This window comes from Lolium perenne, unplaced genomic scaffold (assembly GCF_019359855.2).
Source record: "Lolium perenne isolate Kyuss_39 unplaced genomic scaffold, Kyuss_2.0 unplaced18, whole genome shotgun sequence".
In the NCBI taxonomy this organism is placed as follows: Eukaryota; Viridiplantae; Streptophyta; class Magnoliopsida; order Poales; family Poaceae; genus Lolium; species Lolium perenne.
This window is the reverse complement of record NW_027248976.1, coordinates 814,826-825,354: the sequence shown is the minus strand read 5'-3', so window position 1 is coordinate 825,354 and position 10,529 is coordinate 814,826.

Below are 10,529 nucleotides of genomic sequence, written 5' to 3'. Positions count from 1 at the left end.
TCAAACTTGACATAGTTTGAATTTCTTAAAATAGCTCTCCTTTGATTCATATGATAGGAAAATCATTTTGATCATTAGAGCACGTGTCCAACAGATGATGTATTTGTCAAAAAACAGTTAATATAAATCACATTAGCCCCAAAAAAATGAGCAAAAGCGCATGTTGTAATGTACAAAACATCCCCAAAAAATTACAATGTGTTGACGTCCGAAACCCACCGGCGGGCAGCGACGGGCAACACCGTAGAGCCGGGAACAACCTAGGGCTGCGGCTGGCCGAGGTCCCTCCGAGCGACGGCCCGCAAAGCCTTCTGGTCACACGTCCGATGCTGATTGCAAGGGCGTGCCACCTGACCTATACCTGGTCAGGAAGGTGATGGAGATGCCTCGCTTAGTTTCCTGCATGGCATACACGTAAACATTAAATACGAGCCTCGATCGGCTCTCAGGTTATCCTGTGAATCGGCTCAAGGAGCCGATCCACCCATGATTCGTACGAGGTGCACGAATATATGGTGGTCCTGCTTGATCAAGATAAAGCTAATGAGATCTACGACGATTTAGGGTTTTCACCGCATAATCGGATCATCCTACTCCAGATTGGGCCTCGCGGCCACGCACGGTGATCGTAAGCCGATCCTAGACAAGGCCTAAAAACCAACACGAGGTTGATCCCCGGAACATCCTGTCCAGGACTAGCAAACGACACCCTACGTGCCGCTGGATCCTCCCCTCCTTCGTAAGGCCTAACTATTGCAGATATTAAACTAATCCTTGATGAACAAGGAGCAATCGTAACGGATCGGATCTACTAAATAATGATCAAGCGGGGTGCCGCCCCTACACCTAAGATAGGTGTAAGGGCGGCTAGATATGCAAGGGTTGCACTACGATAGCATGTTACGCGAAGAACTATGCTAACCCTAACAAATCTATGATAACTACGTTGCTCGCCATCAAAAAGGCTTCAGTACGAGCAACGCATGAACAACATGAAGCTTGTGCTGCCTAGATCGCAAGATGCGATCTAGGCAGCATGTTGCTTACCGGTAGAAACCCTCGAGACGAAGGAGTTGGCGATGCGCCGAGATTGATTTGGTTGGTTGAACGTTGGTTGTTGTTTTTTCCATAAACCCTAGATACATATTTATAGTCCAGGAGACTTTCTAACGTGGGAATAATTCCCACCGCACACGAGACAAGCTCTAACTTTTAATCTATGATGTAATCTACTATAATTAAAGATACACGGGCAATCCAGCCCAAACTCTTCGTGCAAGGCCGTTTCAGAGATCTTCTGCGTGTAATCTTCCAAGCCCATCTCCCTTACGGCCCACCTCCTGATTTGGTCAAAATCTGGTGATAACACATGCCCCCCTGGTTTTGGCAATGATAATTTCAAAACCACTCTGTTTTTCCTTCGAAGGGTCATGTCGTGGCAGAGCAGACCTGCCGCAGTATTCTTCATCATGACGCCCTGTCTTTTCAACTTCTCTGCAAAATTCGATAGCTTTAGCATCAACTCCTTGGAAACTGCAATAGCATTAAATTGCCACCAGATTTCTCATTATTTATCCGTGCCGATCGATTAGCCCTCTTCATCCCCTTCCTCTGCTCTAGCTACCGGCACCAAAAAACCCTCTTCTCCCTCAGCCATGTCGTCTTCTTCCTCCTCTTCCGTCTCTCTCCAATCCTCTTCCTCGAGCGAGTTGGTTCCAGAGCACGACCAGATGGAGGCGTACAACCGCCGGGCTCCCAAACATTGGGACAAGCGGGAGTGGGACTTCGACTTTGTGCCGGAGGGTGAGGACCTCGTTTGGTCAGATGGGGCCATACCCCTAACTGACGGGGAAGATGACCTCCGGTACCTGGTTGACGGAGCACTGGAGGCGGAGAGCGATGACGACCCTCCCTTCCGGGGCAAATTCACCTCCGTCACCAGAGAAGAAGAGGACGACGAAGAAGAAGACGTCTCCTCCGACCTGAAGAAAGAACAGGAGGACGACACCTCCTCCGACGAACCACCACCAAAGCGTATCCGGGGCTAGGCCTGGTCAGACGAGGACGATGATGATGACGAGGAGGAGGCCTCTGCTGAAGGTCACAGTAGCTGCAACGAAGAACCCGCCGACAGCAGCAATGGCGGCAGCTACCTCAGCGACGGCGATGACAGCAACAGCCCTTAGAGTAGGGATTTACTAGCATAGGGTTGGCAGTAGTAATCCGTTCCCTTTCGTTGAACAATCGGCTTCTCCTTGTAAGAAATTTTATTATCAATGAAAACTTCTTTTGACTTTGCCGATGTCCTGTATGCCGATTCAGCTGATTTTCCTTCATCTGACTTTGTCGACCGTTAAACCAATCAACGTTTACTGGCTGTTGGCAACGCATCGGTCTTTGATGATAATTTGCGAGACAGGTCAATTCATCCATCCCTCAAATTAACCAGTCCTACCGATGATGATAGCACTGCCTATCGCAGTAAAACACGGGTTTAATCTTGAGCAGGTATCTTTACAGGGGCCCTGGAACTGTCGCTGAATCAGCTTGGATGCTAAAGCTGATACCTCTGTAGCAGAAGCACCCCTTTTCAGAATAGTTGCGATGTAGAGCCAGCCGATTCCAACTAAATTTGCTCTCCAGGGCCAAGAAACTTTCAGGCAAGTTGCCCCCCAAGCCTCACCCAAGGCGAGAATAGTGATGAATCAGCCAAACACGTTACAATTGGCTTCCAAGTTAATAATATGGAACCAGCCGATTCCAACGAAATCGGCTCTCCAAACAGAGATACTTTAGGGCGAGCTGCCCCCCGAGCCTCAATCAAGGCAAGAATATCGGCATGGATGCACAGATCAAACAAAAAGGCTCTGACCTTAGGTAATCTGGTAATCCGAGATAGCCACCATGAAGAATCAGCCAGACTTGCCCCCATTGATCAGTTTCCTTCCACTGGGCGCCGATGTTGTAGATGAAACACCAACAGCTTAACTGACACAAAGGTTTGACCATCTTCGCGACAATGTGGGCCCTGAGCTCATAGCCGGTAGCTCATCATCTCTGGCAGACCTATGCCACGTCCGATGAATTTTCTGATGCCCTCCAAGCTCTGGACGTAGCACCCTCTAAAAGTAGCATCGATCCAGCCGCCACTTTGGTATGCTGAATTTTGGGCACCTGCAGAAGGAGTTTGGAAGTCTTGAGGAGGAATTTATCCAATAGAGCCTCTCCTCGTAACTCAATAACTACTCCATCAGGCTTCTGCCGGTATCAGCTGCACCCCTCGAGTCGATGGCCATGCATCGGCTTTGCTTCTGAATTCCAAAGTCGATGCCCTTGCATCGGCTATATGTTATTAAATTTTTTTTTGTACTGGCCGATTTTTCCTAATCGGCTCCCAGTGTTTCACTGCGCACATGTTTACACATGTTTATCTGCACATGTTCATCTGACTATATGCCCCCCGAGCCGAATCTGCCAGGTGACTGCAGATATCGGCTTTGTGGTTAGCCAAGGCACTGTACTTGCACGTCGGCTCCGCGAGGATTCGTGCTGACTTTCATCCGCCGACGTGGCCGCTGCCCAGTAGATCGATGTTGAACACAAGCAGAACATGTGGTGAAGATAATTTTGGCCGATTGCTAGAATCGGCCTCCATATCAATTGAAGCGGTGACTGAAGGTTCTGTAATGCTCCTTCATAATTTTTTGGGGCTGATCACAAGGATCAGCCTCGCTCCTTTTACTCATCGGTTTGTTCTTGCTAATCGGTCAGGCTGGTGGATAAAACCAGCCCAACCTCTGATTTCATGCACTTGCTGTCGTCCATCTTGAGTGCATCGTGTAATCGTGGAGTACTAAGCTCCGTCGGAAGGACGAGCACCATGTTTGTACCAGCCGATGTTTCATCATCGGCTTTCCTTTGCTTGGGACGCCACTCCATTCTTTGTGGACGACCCTCTTCGTCCAGGGTTCGCTGGACTTTCGCAGCCAGATCAGGTCGTGCCTTCCTTAGCGTATGCAAGTATAACCTTTCGGCTTCCTCCAGGCCGCGCAATCGCTGAACCCTGCGCTTTTGTGAACGGCTGAGTCCATCAGGGCACCACCTTGGACGGTGGTACCTGTCTTCTTCTTGTCCCTCGTCTTCTGAATCCTCGAGGTCTGCCCACCGAGGGGACTCAGCGCGTTTGCTTTGTGGCGGGAGAGGCCCTAAGCGCCTGAACACAGACATGTTGGCTGCCTCCTTCTTCTTCTGGTTGCATTCTGGGCAATTGCCGATTGTGGGCAATTGGCTCATTCCTGAATCCCAGCAGTGTCTGAAGAAGGGACAGTCCCAGTGCCTGTCGTTGTCGTCTTGCTCCCTTGATCTTTCTTTGGCACGGCGCTCGTGCTCCTCCTCATCGCGATCGTGCCGACGATGTCTTCTGGCTTCTCTAGCCAAACGATCTCTTTCCTCATCATAGCTGGATTGTCGGCGTTGGTCATACTGACTCACATATTTGTTGAGGAGGTGATCAGAGAGGGGTCGCTGATATCTTATGTTCTTCACCTCTCCCTCTGTGACGTAGCGCTTGCCATCATGATGGAGCCGATCGCGTGGAGCGGCCTCCTCTGTGTCCTTTCTACGAGAGCAGCTGCCCTCGTCTCCATCTTTGCCAGAGTGGTGCCCAGGTCCTACCATGTTGATGCTGAACGAGGATCCTGGCTGGCAACCTTCAGGGTAAGTGCACTCTACCATGTTAACGGCGGGGAAGGGCTGGGTATCGACCTTCATGGCGTACTGGTTGAAAATCAGACGCCCTTTTTCTATCGCCGCTTGGATGTGTTGACGCCACACCCTGCAGTCGTTGGTGGCATGGGAGAGCGAGTTATGCCATTTGCAGTATGGCTTTCCGTTCAGCTCTTGCACCGTGGGGAATTTGAGACCTTCGGGAATCGTCAACTGCTTCTCTTTGAGCAGGAGGTCGAAGATTTGCTCAGTTTTGGTCACGTCAAAATCAAACCCCCTGGGCGGGCCTGGTGGCTTTACCAATTTGCAGGACACGGGGGTTCCTCCCCGAGTCCATTCAGCCACTGCTACCTCTTGATCTCCCGCAGGAACTTCGTCTTCCTCTGCATCGACCAGGACCACTGCACGCTTGAATTTGTCCTGGTACAGGTCCGGGTGGCGCTGTTCATATGCCGACAGTTTCTGAACCATGTGCGCCAGTGAGGGGTAGTCTGCTTGGGAGGCCATGTCCTTGAGCGGTGTTGTGAGGCCCGCTACTGCCAACTCGACTGCTTCCTTTTCAGTTATACGAACCGAATAACATCGGTTCCTAAGATTCCTGAAGCGCTGGATGTACTCTGTAACAGTTTCTCCACGCTTCTGACGTAATTGTGCTAGATCGGCAATGCCGGACTCGGAAGCCTCTGAATGGTACTGCATATGGAACTGCTCTTCCAACTGCTTCCAAGTCCGGATGGAGTCCGGTGGCAACGAGGTGTACCATCCGAAAGCTGATCCCGTGAGGGACTGTGAGAAGAGCCTCACGCGTAGTTGGTCCGACACTGAGGCCGGTCCTAGTTGTGCCAAATATCAGCCCACGTGCTTGATGGAGCTGGAACCATCTGATCCACTGAATTTGGAGAAATCAGGGAGCCGATACTTAGGTGGTAGCGGGATCATCTCGTAGTCGTCGGGGTACGGCTTGGAATAGCCGATTGCCCTCCTTTTCGGCACCATGTCGAACTGGTCCCTCAGTATGGTACTGATCTGATCCGCTGTGCTGGCTGTAGGAGTTGAACTCTGAAGATTCGCCGGGGTGGCGTACTTAGCCAGCCATGTTTGCTTTTCCAGCTCTGAGCCAACTGCAGGAGCTGTGCTCTGGAGGTTCGTCGGGGTGGCGTACTTAGTTAGCCACGTCTGCTTCTCAAGATCTGTCGCTGACGTTCCTCCTGTTTTCCCAGAAGTCCCTGATGTTGTGGCCTGGTTTGTGAGCGCCCAGTTACCACAATCTGGCACATACGTGCACGTGTACCCGTGAGGGATCTCCTTAGGCGCCTCATGCAAGAACTGGCAGTCACTAGGGTCACCACCGATCTTGTAGACGACGAATGCCGGTGAATTCGGCACCTCTGGTGCTGCCCATGCAAATGGCAGTGGTGGACGGGACTGGAGTGGCAACTCTCCTTGATGCGTCCCGAGAGCTGGTCCTGACGGCGAGTACTGGTGCCTCATGATCTCCTGGATCACGCGAAGAGCGACACGCTCCAACGTGTTTACCAGGCTCTCAGAGTGGCGGTGTAGCGAGTGAGCCACCAAGTAGTTGATCTCCTGCCGCAGGGACCTGGTGCGTTCTTCCGACGGGGCAGAGAGGTCTATCCCATCGAGTGCACCTTGCGGTGAGAACCCCTTCCATCTGATGCCATGTGAACGGGTTCTCTGAAAAGAGCCGATGAGGTCGGCTTCGAGGATGGTTTTGACTTCATCATACCTCTTCTTGAGCTCATCGGACAGCTCCTCGTAGGTGACTGGCGTGCCGTCCGCCATCTCAGATGTAGATGGCGATGTGGTTGATGTAGAAGCTGGTCCCACCGGGCGTGCCAGAATGTGTTGACGTCCGAAACCCACCGGCGGGCAGCGACGGGCAACACCGTAGAGCCGGGAACAACCTAGGGCTGCGGCTGGCCGAGGTCCCTCCGAGCGACGGCCCACAAAGCCTTCTGGTCACACGTCCGATGCTGATTGCAAGGGCGTGCCACCTGACCTATACCTGGTCAGGAAGGTGATGGAGATGCCTCGCTTAGTTTCCTGCATGGCATACACGTAAACATTAAATACGAGCCTCGATCGGCTCTCAGGTTATCCTGTGAATCGGCTCAAGGAGCCGATCCACCCATGATTCATACGAGGTGCACGAATATATGGTGGTCCTGCTTGATCAAGATAAAGCTAATGAGATCTACGACGATTTAGGGTTTTCACCGCATAATCGGATCATCCTACTCCAGATTGGGCCTCGCGGCCACGCACGGTGATCGTAAGCCGATCCTAGACAAGGCCTAAAAACCAACACGAGGTTGATCCCCGGAACATCCTGTCTAGGACTAGCAAACGACACCCTACGTGCCGCTGGATCCTCCCCTCCTTCGTAAGGCCTAACTATTGCAGATATTAAACTAATCCTTGATGAACAAGGAGCAATCGTAACGGATCGGATCTACTAAATAATGATCAAGCGGGGTGCCGCCCCTACACCTAAGATAGGTGTAAGGGCGGCTAGATATGCAAGGGTTGCACTACGATAGCATGTTACGCGAAGAACTATGCTAACCCTAACAAATCTATGATAACTACGTTGCTCGCCATCAAAAAGGCTTCAGTACGAGCAACGCATGAACAACATGAAGCTTGTGCTGCCTAGATCGCAAGATGCGATCTAGGCAGCATGTTGCTTACCGGTAGAAACCCTCGAGACGAAGGAGTTGGCGATGCGCCGAGATTGATTTGGTTGGTTGAACGTTGGTTGTTGTTTTTTCCATAAACCCTAGATACATATTTATAGTCCAGGAGACTTTCTAACGTGGGAATAATTCCCACCGTGCACGAGACAAACTCTAACTTTTAATCTATGATGTAATCTACTATAATTAAAGATACACAGGCAATCCAGCCCAAACTCTTCGTGCAAGGCCGTTTCAGAGATCTTCTGCGTGTAATCTTCCAAGCCCATCTCCCTTACGGCCCACCTCCTGATTTGGTCAAAATCTGGTGATAACACAATGCGATGTATAATTTGCACCACGTGATGCAAATATACATAACCTGCAACACCCAGCCGCCGGGCGATTCCGGCACGCCCGCTCTACAATTTACTTATGTAAGTTTCTCCAAAGGAGATATAAGCATGATGATTGCTAAAGTTAGTCAATTTCCTTCTTGTGGAAACTCGTCCTCCTACATCACTTATTAGGACCTTCTCATGAGTGTGTTCATGAATTACAAGTTCCTATATCTTCTTGCAAGACGAGACACCTTCAAACTTAGTTCTGCCTGTGCCCAGCCAGGAGCTCCGGGTGTATAATTGCACAGGTGAAGTACATCATCTGGATTCCAAATACAAAATCAAGCGATGTGAAAGCCGAAAAAAATCCCTAAACAGGTGATGTATAATTTCTTTGGTGCTTCTCTACGCCATCCTCAATGTCTTTTCTGTTAGAGTTTGCCTGGAAGAGAGGGCACAAGAATTAGTCTTGTTACAAGTTCAGGATTTTTGCATTCGAAACAAACATCATTTCTGGTTTTACAGGTTAAGAAAATATTTACATCTATGCGAAAAACTAATAATGTAGTAGTACAAAAATGGCTGGCTAGATAAAGTTTCCATTAAATATAAATATACCCAGGTGAGAGAATTGGCGATGCATACGGACAAATCTCTTTTGTGCAGTGTCACCGAAATGAGCGACTCCCGACATGGCTGAGCAAAAACAAAACAACTATTTTATATGTACAATGGCAATGCAGAAAACCCAGTTCATCAGAAGTTTGGCACGACGACCGGTTATACAATGATTTATACCTTGAGTCGGCGGGAAGTCGGGATCTGGAACATCCAGTACAGTGCCTCCCAAGGATCGACCCGCCGGTGACGAACCGTTTGTGCGCACGACTCACCCTCCTCATCGATTACCTGGCCACCTCCTCCGCGCCACCAGATCTCGCGACGGGAACACGAGGAAGGACGCTAGGAAGAGCCGCCGTGCCCGCGCACACGCCGAATGAGCCCTGGCGCCAGAACTGGCGACTCCGGCAACAGATTAATGTATGCGCGAGCAGCGGCACCAAGTATAATCCTGAGAGTGGGAAGAGAGCGAAGGGCTAGGGTTATAGGGTAGTCCATCTAAATAAATGACTATATGAGATATTTGCAAGTCGGCCCTCCACAGTGTGGCCGATGACCCAAAAGGACAAAACTCAAAAGGTTGGCACCTAACGTGTAGCCAAAAGTGGTTCCATATTTGATTTTTGGCTTTTGGAACTAGTTCCATACATTGTAGAGGTAGTTCTAAAACCAGAAAAATAGGGAACCAGAGCAAGTAGGTGCTCCGATGCTAAATTTCACTTTTGGCATTTGGAACTAGTTTCCTATATTGTGAGAGTAGTTCTATATTGGTTTTATGTGTTATTTTAGCTTGATGGCGGGACCCATGTTATAAATATTTGGAACCACTACATTGTGGAGCTTTTTCTATATTTCACACCGAAGACAAATTCACCATTGTGTAAGATTTGGCAATAGCAACATTGTGGATTCCCTAAGCAGCGAAGCCCTGACAAAAAAATTGGGCACCGGCCACCACAATGTAGTTAATGCCTGTATAGTAATGCGGGGTCCATCTATGGATTAGAAAATTTGCCTGAGCCAATCTATCTTGCCATTAGTTTATTCGGGAGCTATATACACTCGAATTCGTGTCTGATATATGTACTATGCCTTGTCCATGTACACATCTCTGTGCAAATTAATTCTATCCCAATGCCTACATCCAACACAAACCTCTGTCATTGCAGCTGTTACTCACCTCAACCATTGGAGCCCAAACACAAGAGAGAGCTCAATCTCAATCAGAGAGGCCTCTTTATCATCGTTAGATATCTACAACTTGATGTCTTACTAAAACCGTGCCTCTCGTAGATATCACCTCGCTGGTGTAGCAATGGCTGGTAGCTGCTAGCATGAGTGAAGGGGATAAGGACGAAAAGATATAAAAAAATGTGGTGGGGCCTACAAGCAGGAGAGTTGGCCCAAACCCAGCACATGACGTAGGTACCAGACCAAAATATTTTTTAATGTCCGTGATTTGATATTAATTTTCTATTTTGCATGATAATGATTTTTGGTAAAATCTTAGTTTACCTTGACATTGTTTGACTTTCTAAAAATAATATAAGCCTTACGCTTTGGGATGGAGGTAGTAGTATTTAGCATAATATGGTTTTCTTATTTACTACATGCACTTAGCTGAAGATGTGAGAGATGGTCGATGATAATGTAATAATAAAATCCTTAATATGCCTTGAAAACCCACACGTACGCAATTTCTGGGACGGAGGCAGTTGTGAGGTAATGCGCCCACGCGCTGTCCATCTGCCCGTTCATGCTATGTCTCCCAAATCTCGAAATACATCAGTTATCCATTTCACATCCCCACTTCTCCCTCTCTACGCGGACTAGGAAAAACCCTCTCTTCGCCTCCCCTTCCCATTCCATCGATGGAGAACCCAACCGACGCCATCGATGCTGTGAAAGCGAAGGCCGCGCGGCTGGCCTTAGCCGCAGAGGAGGCGGCCAGAGCCGCGACCACATCATGCATGGCCGCAAGGGCGGCGATCATCGACGCAGCGGATGCCAAAGACGAAGCTTAGGCCATTGCCGAAGGTCGGGCCATCCGTCGCTTATCGGCATCTGATGTTGTTGGTAGATGGGTCCATTCTCTTGGGAAGCATCCGCTAGATGACGATGACGAGGTTGATCTCATCTTTGAGCC